Source organism: Macaca mulatta, chromosome 20 (genome assembly GCF_049350105.2).
Source record: "Macaca mulatta isolate MMU2019108-1 chromosome 20, T2T-MMU8v2.0, whole genome shotgun sequence".
Lineage (NCBI taxonomy): Eukaryota > Metazoa > Chordata > Mammalia > Primates > Cercopithecidae > Macaca > Macaca mulatta.
The window spans coordinates 83,654,457-83,669,132 of record NC_133425.1 but is presented as its reverse complement, the minus strand read 5'-3'; the positions used below and the strand labels follow the sequence as shown (position 1 = coordinate 83,669,132).

General features: G+C 54.4%; 1 protein-coding gene across 2 annotated transcripts in view; it reads right to left on the bottom strand.

The window, feature by feature from the left end:
* Window positions 1-14,676, bottom strand: part of ZNF469 (zinc finger protein 469) — a 337,361-nt gene that overhangs the window by 159,295 nt on the left and 163,390 nt on the right. For both annotated transcript variants that reach the window (XM_077986691.1, XM_077986692.1), the window contains one exon: window positions 2,397-2,499. The gene's annotated coding sequence lies outside the window, so the exon portion shown is untranslated. The remainder of the gene's footprint in view (window positions 1-2,396; window positions 2,500-14,676) is intronic.

The following is a 14,676-nucleotide window of genomic DNA, read 5'->3' as shown; positions in this document are numbered from 1 at the left end:
GTCTGCAATCCGATGTCTCCGCAGCTGTGTGGAGGAGTCTGGCGACATCCCCCAGCTCTTACGCACACTCTCCTCTGTGCACGTTGGCTCCAGACGGTCCCCACTGTGTCTTCTGCAAGATGGAGGTGAAGGACGATTCCCTCCAGAGCAGGGGTCGAAAGGCCGGGGACCAGGGCAAGGTCCAACAGGCACGGCGGGCACGATCGTTTCATAGTGACCTCAGCCTCCCTGCCACACCTAGACACACCGGGTCCCTCTCAACACAGCACCAGGCGGCTACCATTCATCGCCCAGGGCTGACTTTTGACACAAACCCCACTTTTCATACTGGAACACAGTGAGAACACAGGCCCGAGATGCCTTCTGACCACCATCCACCAGGTGCACCCCTGTAGACAGAGCCAGCACCGCCCTCTGAGCTGTGTCTCCCAAACACCTCGAGCCTGGCTGAAGGTGTTTCCTGCCCAAAGGTGTTTCCTGCCCTTGGTCCATCCCAAGAACCGCTGGAATGTAGAGATCACATTTCCTCATCTGCCATAGGCTACCCTACCCTATGCACCAATGCCAGCTCATACTAAACCAGGTACCAACACTGGCACAATACTGACTGATGCAATAATGTTGGCTCAGTACTAACTAATCCATGCACCAACATCAGCATGATATGAACTAGTGCTCAACATCTCACAGTACAATCCATGCACTAACCTGTGCACCAATATCCAGACAGTACTGACCAAGCGTCAGCATGGCACAGCACTAACCTGTGCACTGACATCAGCACAGTACTGACCAAGCATCAGTGTGGTGCAGCATTAACCCATGCATCAAAATCAACACGGTACTGACCAAGCATCAGTGTGGCACAGCACTTACCCGTGCATGGTACTGACCAAGCGTCAGCATGGCCCAGCACTAACCTATGCACTGATATCTACGTGGTACTCACCGAGTGTTGGTGTGGCACAGCACTAACCTGTGCACCGACATCAGCACAATACTGACCAAGCTTCAGTGTGGCACAGCACTAACCCGTGCACCAAAATCAACACGGTACTAACCAAGCATCAGGATGGCACAGCACCAACCCATGCACCAAAATCAACATGGTACTAACCAAGCATCAGTGTGGCACAGCACTGACCTGTGCGTGGTACTGATCAAGCATTGGCATGGCACAGTCACCAACATCAGCACAGTACTAACCAAGCATCATGGTGGCACAGCACTAACCCATGCACCAAAACCAACATGGTACTAACCAAGCATCGGTGTGGCATAGCACTGACCTGTGCATGGTACTGACCAAGCATTGGTGTGGCACAGCACTGACCTGTGCACCAACATCAGCATAGTACTGACTGAGTGTTGGCATGGCGCAGCACTGACCATGCACTGATATCCACATGGTACTGACCGAGTGTCAGCATGGTGCAGCACTAACTGTGCAAGGTACTGACCAAGTGTCAGCATGGTGCAGCACTAATGATATCTACACAGTATTGACCGAGTGTCAGCGTGGCATGGCACTAATGACATCTACACAGTACTGACCGAGCGTCAGTGTGGCATGGCACTAATGACATCTACACAGTACTGACCGAGTGTCAGCGTGGCACTAATGACATCTACACAGTACTGACCGAGCGTCAGCGTGGTGCAGCACTAATGACATCTACACAGTACTGACCGAGCATCAGCGTGGCGTGGCACTAATGATATCTACACAGTACTGACCGAGCGTCAGCGTGGCGCGGCACTAATGACATCTACACAGTACTGACCGAGCGTCAGCGTGGCGCGGCACTAATGACACCTACACAGTACTGACCGAGCGTCAGCGTGGCCCAGCACTAGTGATATCTACACAGTACTGAGTGTCAGCGTGGCGCGGCACTAATGATATCTACACAGTACTGACCGAGCGTCAGCGTGGTGCGGCACTAATGACATCTACACAGTACTGACCGAGTGTCAGCGTGGTGCAGCACTAATGATATCTACACAGTACTGAGCGTCAGCGTGGCGCAGCACTAATGATATCTACACAGTACTGACTGAGCATCAGCGTGGTGCGGCACTAATGATATCTACACAGTACTGACCGAGCGTCAGTGTGGCACAGCACTAATGATATCTACACAGAACTGAGCGAACGTCAGTGTGGCGCAGCACTATCTGTGCATGGTACTGACTGAGCGTTGGTGTGGTGCAGCACTGTGCATGGTACTGACCAAGCGTCGGTGTAGTGCAGCACTGACCCATGCACTGCTATGATTCCAGTACTAACTCGTGCACTGTCTTCATGCGATACAACCCGTGACAATAAACACAAGGAAAAAGGCAGGATGTGACGCAAAATCAAGCTTTAAAGAGAAGAGAAAACCGCTCCTTACCTCTGCGATGCCTGGTAGTGGCGACGTGTTCACTCCAGAGTGGGGGCTGGTCTGACTGCTGGGTTCCCTAGTGCAGCCCTTTGCTCTCAGCCTCTGGAGGACTCTGCAAATGACACACAGGCATTTAGGCTGAGGCGCTTGGCAGCGGTGCTGGGGAAACCAGGAGGGTGCAGACCCCCAGGGTGGGCAGTTGCTGGGCCCCATGGAGGATAGGAGCCCGCTTGATGGCGCCTGTCCGAAATGCACTGACTTTCCTCCCAGTCCCCACTGCTTGCTGCGCCCCCACTCCGTATCCAGCGAGTGTGCTTGGATGGTTCTCTGCACACTCACTCACATGCACAGAGGCCCGGCCATCCCAGGACCTGCCCATTGGGCTTTCTGTGGCCTTGACTCCTGTTAAGGGGCCTTGTTTTCTCACCCCATCCCTGCCCCGGGAAGGCATCTAAGTCTGGATCACTCTGTTTGGCCGTTGTACTGAGTCCCAGGGCGGGTGTCCGCTTGCTGGCCCATGTGGGGCCGCTTGGAGGGTGCCAGGCGGCATCATGCTGGGGGAAGGACTGCAGTGCTGTGGTCCTGCCTGGGTCACTGCCATGGCCTTCCAGGATGAACTCTGCATTTTATGGGCCTATTCCCGTGTTTTCCAGCCCCTTGGTCTCCATCTTACAGAACTCTGTGTCTCACTTGGGCTGTGTGAGCCAGGGGCTGGGGAAACACCTTCCCCTGCTCTCCTGGGGGGTCTCATCCCCTCCTCCATGCCGCAACAAGAATCAGGACAGCGCTGCCAGCCCCACACTTCCTTCCCTAACCAGGTCCCGGGAGGCTTTGGGGTTTGGGGGAAGGAGGAAATCAGGCTCGTGACAAACACCGGTTTAGAAGCTGCATGGGGTTCAGAGCCAGCAGCCTGGACACCAGCCTGGCCTTTCAGTGCCTCAGTGTACCCACTCTAGACATGAGGAGAAGCTGCGCCTCCCTCTCGGGTGATGACAGAGGTGGAAGGATGCTGTGAGGACCCGAGCCACTCCAGGCGCCCTCCCGCCATCAACGCACCGGAAGGTGGGCGGCAGCAGGAGCTGTGGCTCTGAGGAGATCTCAGGAGCACTGGATTCTTGGTGCCTTCCTCAGCACCCATCACCCCAGCTAACTTCAGCTAACTCGGCACCCATCACTTCAACTAACCCAGGTGGTCCCCAAAGACATGTTTTCCTTGTCTCTGGTGATGTTTCACATGTAAAAGCACAGAGCGCCGGCGGCTGAGGCCTTTGCATGATGGCTGTGCTTGCTGGGATCCACTGTTCAGCCTCCCCAGGTGCTCGCCGGCCCCTCCCCATTTTATGTAGGATCATTCGAACTGTCAGCAAGACATAAAAAAGCAGCTGCCTGCAGAGGCCAAATGCACCGCAGGCTCCCGTCTCCACTGTCTAATTAATTAATCGTTTCCAGGTCGCAGTGCCCGTGGGAACATTTGTGCCCTATCTCTCCAGCCCACAGACGTGGATGTGGGGACACTCGGGCTTCCCAGAAACCCCCTCCCACACACTCACTCTGTCTTTAAGGCAAGTCTGTTCCTTTTTAGATTTTAAATCAGAGTGTTGGCGTGTGTGCGAGCGAGTGTCCAAGTGTGTGTGTGCTGTTTGTAAAATAGCTCGGCTGTTGCCTGGGGGCTATTGCTGCCCCGTAAGCAGTGTTTGCCAGTGTCCATCTGTGAACCATGTCAGGTCCATGAGAAAGTTCTCAGGATGCTACGGCCATGAGTAAGGGCTGAGGCAATACGGCGAGTCCTCCATGAAGCTACAGTGAAAGAAGTGTCCTTTATTCTAATAACTGAATAGCAGAATTGAACTGAATTCTGTAGTTTTAAAACATTCTCCCAAGGATAACAGAAACACAGAAAAATGAGCAAGTAAGCACACTTCCCACTGCCTTTTCACACAGAGCACACGCGTGTCACCAGAGCCTGATCCAGAATCAGGACACAGCCTGCCCTCCCCGGGGGCCCCGCCCGGACACCAGCCTGTCTTCTGAAGGCAGAGAGGGTGGGCTGGTCTGTTGTGAAACTTCTGTTGGTGGAATCACACCAGAAGCATGTGACTTCATGCAACACCATGTTTATGAGACTTAGGTTTTTATCTTTTATTGTGGTAAAATACACGTAACAAAATTTACCACTTTAGCCATCTTTGAGTAAGCAGTTCAGTGGCATCAAACATGTTTCTGGTGTTGTGCAATCACCACCACCATCCACAGAACTCTCTTCAGCTTCCCATCCCAACTGAAACTCTGTCTCCGTTAAACACTAACTTCCCAGCTCTGTGAATCTCACTGCTCTAGGGACGTCACATCACTGGCATTAGACAGTTTTTGTCTTTTTGTTTCTGGCTTATTTCATTGAGCAGAAGGTCCTCAAGGTCCATCCATGTGGTAGCATGTGTCAGAGTTTCTTAAGGCCAAATAAAAACATTCCAAGGTGTGATTACACCACATTTTATGTGTCCATTCACCTGGACATTGAATTTCTTCCACCTTTTAGCAATTGTGAATAGTGCTGCCGTGAACACGGGTGTGTAGATGTTTCTTTGGGCCTCAGCTTTCAGTTCGTTTGGGTATGTACACAAAAGTGGGACGGTTGAATCAGAAAGCAGACATAGTTTTAATTTTTCGAGGAACTTCTATACCATCTTCCACAGATGCGGTGCCATTTACATTCCCACCAACCGTGCAGCAGGGTTCCAGTGTCCCCACATCCTTGCCAACACGTTATTTTCTGGTTTAGCTTTGTGTTTTATAGCAGTTACCTTAATGGGTGTGAGGTGGTATGTCAGTGTGGTTTTGATTTGCATTTCCCAATGATTAGTGATGTTGAGCATCTTTTCATGTGTGTGATTTTGTAAAATAAGTTCTATATAAAAATCCTTTGTTGGATGGATATTATCGAGGAACTACTGCAGGGTAATATGGTTGTGAGGGACAGAACCATGACTGTTTTCCCCTGAAAGTCATTCCTTTCCTAGCAAAACACCACACAGGATTGCAACAAGTGGCTTCAACTGGCAACTTCATTCATGTATCCATTCACTCACCCATCCATCTATCTATCCAAATATCCATCCATCCATCCATCCATCCATCCATCCATCCATCCACCCACCCACCCGTCCAGCCATGTGCCTGTCTGTCACCTACCCACCAGTCTATCTACCTACCCATTTATCCACTGTTCATCCATCTATCCACTCATCTATCCAAAAGCCCACCTACTCATCCATCTATCCACTCGTCTATCCAAACACCCACCCGTTCATCCATCTATCCACTCATCTGTCCATACACCCACCCGTTCATCCATCTATCCACTCATCTGTCCATACACCCATCCGTTCATCCATCTATCCACTCATCTGTCCATGCACCCACCCATTCATTCATCTATCCACTCATCTGCCCATACACTCACCCATTCATCCATCTACTCATTCATCTATCCATACACCCACCCATTCATCCATCTATCCACTCATCTATCCAAACACCCACCCACTCATGCATCTATCCACTCATTTATCCATACACCTGCCCGTTCATCCACCTATCTGCTCATCTGTCCATATACCCGCCCGTTCATCCATCTATACACTCATCTGTCCATACACCCACCCGTTCATCCATCTATCCACTCATCTATCCATACACCTGCCCGTTCATCCACCTATCCGCTCATCTGTCCATACACCCACCTGTTCATCCGTCTATCCACTCATCCATACACCTACCCGTTCATCCATCTATCCACTCATCTGTCCATACACCCACCCGTTCATCCATCTATCCACTCATCTGTCCATGCACCCACCCATTCATTCATCTATCCACTCATCTGCCCATACACTCACCCATTCATCCATCTACCCATTCATCTATCCATACACCCACCCATTCATCCATCTATCCACTCATCTATCCAAACACCCACCCACTCATGCATCTATCCACTCATTTATCCATACACCTGCCCGTTCATCCACCTATCTGCTCATCTGTCCATATACCCGCCCGTTCATCCATCTATACACTCATCTGTCCATACACCCACCTGTTCATCCATCTATCCACTCATCTATCCATACACCTGCCCGTTCATCCACCTATCCGCTCATCTGTCCATACACCCGCCCGTTCATCCATCTATCCACTCATCCATACACCTACCCGTTCATCCATCTATCCACTCATCTGTCCATACACCCACCCATTCATCCATCTATCCACTCATCTATCCAAACACCCACCCACTCATGCATCTATCCACTCATTTATCCATACACCCACCCGTTCATCCACCTATCCACTCATCTGTCCATACACTCACCTGTTCATCTCCACTCATCTGTCCATACACTCACCCATTCATCCATCTACCCACTCATCCATCCATACACCCACCCGTTCATCCATCTATCCACTCATCTGTCCATACACCCACCCATTCATCCACCTACCCACTCATCTATCCATACACCCACCCGTTCATCCATCTATCCACTCATCTGTCCACACACCCACCCATTCATCCATCTATCCACTCATCTATCCATACACCCACCCTTTCATCCATCTATCTCACCACCCAGCATGCATCCATCCACACCATTTATCTACCATTCATCCATTCAGTCACTATCCATCCACTCACTCACCCATCCATCCACCTACATCAACCCACTCATTCATCCACCCATCTAACCACCCAGCATGCATCCATCCACTTACCCACCCACCCATCCATCCACCCATCCAACCATCTACCCACACATCCATCCATCTATCCACACATCCATTCATTACTTCTCATCCATCCATCCACTCATCCACACATCCATTTATCCATCTAACAACCCACAATTCATCAACCCACCTATCCATCTACCCACCCACTCATCTATCCATCCACCTACCCATTTACCCACAATTCATCCATCCACCCACTCATCTGTTCATCCATCTACCCATTTACCCACAATTCATCCATCCACCCACTCATCTATCCATCCACCTACCCATTTACCCACAATTCATCCATCCACCCACTCATCTATCCATCCACCTACCCATTTACCCACAATTCATCCATCCACCCACTCATCTATCCATCCACCTACCCATTTACCCACAATTCATCCATCTACCCACTCATCTGTTCATCCATCTACCCACCTATCTATCCATCTACCCACCTATTTATCCACAATTCATTCATCCACCCACTCATCAATCCATCCATCTGTCATCTGTCCATCTGTTCGTTTACCCAACCACTCATCTATCCATCCACCTACCCATTTATTCACAATTCATCCATCTACCCACTCATCTAGCCATATACCCATCCATCCATCCGTCCATCCACCCACTCACTCATATATCCATCCACCCACCCATTTATCCACAATTCATCCATCCACCCACCCCTGAGAGCCCTGCCATGTCTAGAATCGGACACTGTGCCCCAGCCCTGTCTGTTTCCAAGTCTGTTGAGTTCTTGGTGCTCAGTTCCTACTTAGTCTCCACTGCACCTGCCTGCGCTGGTGACTCAGCTCCCTGCCTCTCCCTCGCTCTGATCCTTTGTTGATTCCTGCGTGCAGCTCTGCTCTGAGCTCCATGAGGCTTCCTGCTGTTGGGGCCTGGCCCCCTGGATGCTCTAGTCTCAGACACATTGGGAGCAAGCAGTGCCATTAGGCAGCTTCCTTTCCACATGTCACACATGCCTTCCTCCTGAGGCCTTTGAGACCTTTGCAGCCCAGCCCCGGAAGCCAGTCCACCCACTGTGAACTCACACAGCTCCCCACAATTCATGCCTCTGCCTGGGCTGCTCTAGCCTAGGCCACCTTCTCACAGATCACCCTCAGAGTCTGTGAAGCCGCCTCTGGCCCCGGCCCCAGCCCCCTCCCTGGGGAGAAGCAGCCACACCTGTCACCACATTCCCATGTGCTTTGTCCAAATTCTGCACAACGGCTTTTCCACAGGGTCTGTTATTACTAACAAAGATGATGATGGTGATTAAAGTCACCACACTCTCCCGGAAGCCAGGCCTAGGCTTGAACATTCTGTGCAGAATCTCACTGAATCCTTTCAACAACCCTACAGGGCAGGTTCTGTTATCATCCCCCTCTTATAGAGGAGGACCCCTGAGGCTCAGAGAGGGAATGCGACTCACTCCAAGTCACACAGTGAACAACTGAGCCGAATCCCAACCCAGGTCTGTCTGATTCCAGAGCCGGGACGTAGACCAGCTGTGAATCCTCAGCCTGGTTGCCAGCCCTGGGACAGGGGACCCACACCTGAGTTGTCTGTTCCTGAACTGAAAACAAGAATGAATGAATGAATAAATGATGGAATAAATGGGTGGAGGCTCAAGCCAACAGCACTGATCTCAAAGCCCAGAAGTTCTTGGCTGTTAGTCCTCAACTGAAAGCCTCGAACACCACACAGAAGTGCTCAGAGACTGGCTTTTCCTTCCTGGAGAGGATGAATGAGAAGAAGGTAAAAGCCAAGAGAAAAATAAGAGGCAGAGGAAAGCAGCCTGGAGAATCTTCCCGTGGAGTGAGTGAGCATGACTGCTTTGGATACTTAGAATTTGAGCACAGTCTGCGAAGCATCGAGTATGGTAAAAGCATTTGGTCTTGCGTGCTGCAGGCGGATGGAACATCACTGTCCGGGCGGCTCAGACACAGAAGCGGGCATACAAGTGCCCAGGGAGCCCACATGATAAGCAGGCCCCAAGCAGCCACGTGGAGCCCGGCCCTGTCCTGAGCCTCTGGCTGTCCCCATTTTCCACACCCTCCAGGCAGTGTGTTCAGGACCCTGGCGAGCTGGCCGGCCACATGGACACATACAGCCGTCAGCCCACGTTGCTGCAAGGCCCAGCTGGTTTGTGAGCAGCCGACCAGATCTCCTCCCCTTCACCCTCAACGTCCTTGGGAAGGAGGGTGGCGGGGCTGGGAGGCCGAAGGTCAGGGAGCTGGAGTTCCCTGGGCCCAGGGTGGGGAGCAGGGCCCTGGCCAGACCCTCTCTCTACCCACGTGGGCTTGGGGTCATTCAGGAGGATGCACGCCAGAATTCAGGTCCACGAAGATTTGGCATTTCACTGCAGGTGCAATTCACCTCCAAGAAGTAAAAGAGCCACTAACGAATGCCAACCTCCAGCTGATGATGGCTTTCCCCGTCTACAGGGGGCAACGCTGACATCAAAGCCACCTAGAAATGCAGGACGTGAACCTGGATCCTGGATGGTGGTTTCTAGAAAACACTGCTCTAGAGGAGCCGGGGCTCCGGAGGGAAGTGGCTGAGTCCAGGGCGTGAGCGGGGGAAGGACGGGGTGCACCTGGAGCATCTGTGCTGGGAAGTCGGACGTGCTTGGGAAAGGTGAGGACACTCCTGACCACCTCAGGAGCCATCAGAAGCCACCGAGGTTTAACTCATGGAATAGAGTAACAACTCGCAAGGCCACCCTGGTGACGGAAAAACCAGCAAGTGTGTGCTGGGGGGATCGGTCAGCAGTTCCCGAGAGCAGAATAGCAGCCAGCAGGTGCAGAAGACGCGATTTAAACAAGCGTCCCGGTAAGGAGGGGCGGGAGGATGTCACACAGATGTGGTGGGAGGAAGTCAGGCAGCCCAGGTGGAGGTGGGGCCCGTGGTGTGCGGGGGTCTCAAGAGGTCCGTTTGTTTGGAAGTCTCATAGTAAGATGTTGAGAAAAGATAAAAATAAAGATGAGGATTGGGAAAAAGAAAAGAAAAGGAAAAAGAATGTGCTGCAGGGTGATATGCATCTCCCGTGGGAGAAACCAGGTGCACCCGCCTGCCACAGGCCCGGCCACACCCACCTGCCACAGGCCCGGCCACCTGGGTGCACTCACCTGCCATAGGCCTGGCCACCTTGCTGCACCCACCTGCCACAGGTCCGACCACCTGGGTGCACCCGCCTGCTATAGGCCCAGCTGTCCGGGTGCACCCACGTGCTGTAGGCCCGGCCGCACCCACCTGCCATAGGCCTGGCCACCCAGGTGCACCCACCTGCCATAGGCCCAGCCACACCCACCTTCCACAGGCCCGGCCGCCTGGGTGCACCCGCCTGCTGTACGCCCGGCTGCACCCACCTGCCATAGGCCCAGCCACACCCACCTGCCATAGGCCCAGCCACACCAGCCTGCCACAGTCCTGGACACCCAGGTGCACCCGCCTGCCGTAAGCCCGGCCACCCGGATGCACCCCCACCTGCTGTAGGCCCGGCCACCCAGTTGCAGTTTTTATCCCTATTTTGCAGGAAAGAAGCTAAGGTGCAGAGAGATTATGCAGCTTGGCCCAGCCAGCCGTGGACAGTGGAAAAACTCAAACCCAGTTCCGCCGGTGTGGAGCCCGGCTCCCGCCTGCCCCGCCATCACCTGCTCCTCAGGGAAAGACTGGGCTGTGAGAAAGGGGAGGGCTAAGCGGAAGGACCCAGCACACTCTGCCCTCACCCAGGCCTTGAATGGCCTAGGCCCTCCGAGGTCAACTGAAACACCGTCTCTCCTCCCAGCAGCCCGTGACCTTCCATGCCCTTCCAAGGGTCTAAATGTGACGTCACTGCCCAGGCCCAGGGCTCTCCATGTCTAAGGATCCCCTCCATCTTCAGGGGGGGCTCACGGAGGGGAGGTGAACTGCCTGGAGTGCCACAGCTCAAGGGGGCCGGGCTGGGCATTTTCTACACAGAAAACATTTGATGTACTTCAAGTGAGTGCCTGGGGCACCCTCCCGGGCTTACCTCAAAAAAAAAAATGTTACAGTGGCCAGGACTTAGTGACTTGCTTCCAAAGAACAGAGTGGAGAAGTGTGACAAGCGTGACTTGAGCCTGGCGGCCCAGGTCAATGTCCACAGCCACACGTCCCGTGGGACGGCCCAGGTCAGCGTCCACAGCCACGCGTCCCGCGGGACGGCCCAGGTCAGTGTCCACAGCCACGCGTCCCGCGGGACGGCCCAGGTCAGTGTCCACAGCCACGCGTCCTGCTGGCAGTGCTGACCCCCGCTGGGACGTGAGCCTGGTGGCCCAGGTCAACGTCCACAGCCACGCATCCCGCGGGACGGCCCAGGTCAATGTCCACAGCCGCGCGTCCCGCGGGACCGCCCAGGTCAATGTCCACAGCCGCGCGACCCGCGGGACGGCCCAGGTCAATGTCCACAGCCGTGCGTCCCGCGGGACGGCCCAGGTCAATGTCCACAGCTGCGCGTCCCACAGGACGGCCCAGGTCAATGTCCACAGCCACCCATCCTGCTGGCAGTGCCCCCCGCGGGGATGTGAGGTGCCAAGCACTTGACCCCTGCATGTTCTTCCTGAAAACCCAGGATCTCACTCTACCCGGGAGAAAAACGCCAGGAGAAATTGAGGGACAGTCCACAAAATACTCAGTCTGTCCTCAAAACTGTCAAGGTCCTCAAAAATAGGGAAATTCTGAGAAACAGTCTCAGTCAAGAGGAGGCCCTGGGGACGAAGTGTCACGTGGGGTCCTGGGACAGAACACAGACGCTGGTGAAAAAATGACCGAAATCAGAACCCAGTCTGACATTTGTTTGTAGTCATCAATGTTGTTGACATACAGACCAATGTCATCTTCTCAGGGTAGCCGAACGCACCACTGAGATGTAAGACGCCAGCGAGGCGGAGACTGACGACGGGGCGTGGGAACAAGGGGCTGATGCCACAGCTGTCCTAGAAATCCACAATTCTTCCAAAGTAAAGTTTACGTTTAAAATACAAGGAAAAGACATGAATAGACATGTCACCGACGACGATATGCCAATGGCAAATAAACACATCCAAAGGAGCTCACCCTCCATGAAGAGGGGAAAGTGCATCAAAGCCCACTGTACAAAGCCCACTGTACACCTGCTGGAAGAACCTGGATCGAAACCCAGAGGATGGCAGGAGCCGGTAAGAATGTGGAGAAATCAGCCCCATGCTGCCGGGGGACGTGGGAAATGGCTCAGCCGCTTGGGAAAGCTGGCTGGTGCTGTGTTAGAAGGTGAAAGGTCAGCTTACTCAGGACCCGGCAATACCACCCCGAGGAATCTGCGTGAATGAAGTGAAACACACTGAACACTCATCGCTGCATCATCCCAAACAGCCCAATCTGCAAACAGCCGCTGTGCCCCGGCTGACCCTGCGCCCCCCGCACAGCCTCCTCCTGGACTTGGCTAAGTCAATCCCCTCATACGTGCACCCTCGCCTCCATTTCCACTCAGCCCTCATCCCCCTGGGACCACCCCAAACCTGCGGGCCCTGCGTGGTGGCCTCCTGCCAGGCCAGCCTGCCCCAGAGGGAGGAACATAGAATCCATCTGGACCCAAAAGGGATTCAGCTCAGCCGGGGAAAGTGGGCTGTTTATTTCCAGCCTCACTGACCACACGCTGCTCTGTGCCCCGTGGTGGGCCAGCCCTGGGTGTGAGGAGATGAGCCGAGCCGGCCCCCAGACCCCTCCTCACCACGTCTGAACGGACAGCACTTCTGTGTCCACGGCACTTCTGGTCCAGGGGTGGGCACCGGGCTGCCGGGCAGACAATCCCTGGGCTTTCACGACTGGCACTGAAGTGAGGCTGGGCAAGAAGGCGCTGGGCTAGATTCCTGCCTGGGGCACTTGCACGGGGCCACAGGGAAAGAATCGATGTGGTGACCGGTGGAGGTGGGGCCCACGGCAGCCACGGTCGGGAGCAAGCCCTCGGCGTGCAAGGTATAAATAAGCCATAGTGACAGGAGCAGATGAGTGACACGCACCGACCACACGCAGAGAGTGAGGCCACCGCTGGAGGATGCCACCGGCCAGTGCCAGCCGCGGGGAGAATGCAGATGGAGTGAAATCCAGAGTGATGACCCACAGACGCCCAGGTCCTCTTGCCGGACACCCAGAGCATCCAGAATCCAGTTCCCGAGGCCACGGCGGGGGCTGCTGCTCTGGGGCCCCCCTGATTATGGCTGGGATGAGGTTGCAGAGGACGCACCCACCACCGAGCTCACACCGGCAAACGCCGATCATATGAAGTGTGTCATTCTTGTCACACCAACTAAAATCGCCTTGGGAAGGCGGGGGAAGAATACTGGGCACGACGCTGCTCCAAGAATGGAATTCTCTGCAAGTCCAGCTGCTGAAACTGCCTTTTGTCACCTGAGACCGGTTTTATCCACAGCTGCTGAGGTCACTTGCTCCAACTCCAGAAGGAATTTTGCTCACAGCTGTTGCACCAGCCAGCACATCCCAGGTCCTCAGAACTTTCCCAGTGCCAGGGAACCTTCTCAAAGAGCAATAGGTCACCTTTTCCTTTCTTGTAAAACCACCAACCTTCTACAGGTTCTCCAACCTCCAACATTTGCTTGGTCAGCAGGAATGCCCCAAGATGCAATTCTTTCTTCCCAAATAAAACGTCAAATTTGGAAATTCGTCTCTACATTTTTGACTTGAACATACCCCATCAACCGTGAGACCCCGAGGACACGAGTGACCTCCCTTGCGCCTGGTTCCTGTGTGTCGATGGGCTGTGCTGTTTCCTGGAACCTGGCACCTGGGGGGCTCAGCCGGAGCGGCCCCAGCAACCTCCCTGCAGCTCCAGCAGTGCCATCCCTGTGGTCAGCATGGACCTGGCCTCCCAGTGGCCCCAAGTCCCCCTAGAGCCCCAGTGGTGTTGTCCCTGCAGCGTGAACCCAGCCTCCCAGTGGCCCTGCATTCCATGGAGGGGCTGGGCCCCCTTCCCTCCTGAGCCTCACAGTGGCCAGCCAGCATCACACGCTGCTGACCCTCAGTAGTGGCCGACCCCGTGTCTGTCGTAGGGCACAGGCCACCATCCACATGGAGCTCAGGCAGGCTGCCTGGACAAGGGCCCTCTAGGAAACCTGGCACTTAGGGGTGGCAGCTCAAGCTTGTTGGGGGTGGGGAGCTGGCCGGACAGTCAGGGCCTATCATGTGCGACTTTGGGCCAATCCCATCCCCTCCGGGCCGCTGTCTCCATTTGCCAGAGAACGATGGGTTCCGCCAATCACCTTCATCCAAACCAAAGGACAGAAACCACCTCTGCTGAGACTGGAGGCAGCCAAGGGAATGGAGAAGCCGGCGGGGGTCCCCGGGTTGGGCTATACACACCCCAGTGGGGCTTCGGGAGGGACGCGTCACTTCTGTGGTGCAGAGCTTCACAGCGCACAGCCCACTCTCGTCTGCTCCTCCAGCGCCCCGTGACCCAGGATGGGCGGGTTTCCTGTGCCCCACTTCA